Below are 331 nucleotides of genomic sequence, written 5' to 3'. Positions count from 1 at the left end.
GTTTTTATTATTTTTAACCAATTTTTAAAGCGCTTTCCAAGTCCCTATTTTTTTTTAATAAGGCTGTTTAAACAAAAAACAAATAAACGACAAAATCAAAAACAGTTTTAATCAGGGTTCGAATTTGCACACACATGCGCAGCACATCCTAACATTTTACGCTAACACACGTGTGCTGTGCATATAAAAAATTACTCACATCACATGTGTGTGCCGTTTGGTAAAAATAGAGAATGGTAATGTAACGAGAAGGAGCAAATGTTAATGTTACATTTTTTTAGTACTACTAAATTCTGAAAGGTTTGAGATGCGGGAGTTCACCAAAATAAAT

This window comes from Rhagoletis pomonella, unplaced genomic scaffold (genome assembly GCF_013731165.1).
Source record: "Rhagoletis pomonella isolate Grant_MI unplaced genomic scaffold, Rhpom_1.0 Rhpom_scaffold_00007, whole genome shotgun sequence".
In the NCBI taxonomy this organism is placed as follows: Eukaryota; Metazoa; Arthropoda; class Insecta; order Diptera; family Tephritidae; genus Rhagoletis; species Rhagoletis pomonella.
This window is presented reverse-complemented; position numbering follows the sequence as displayed.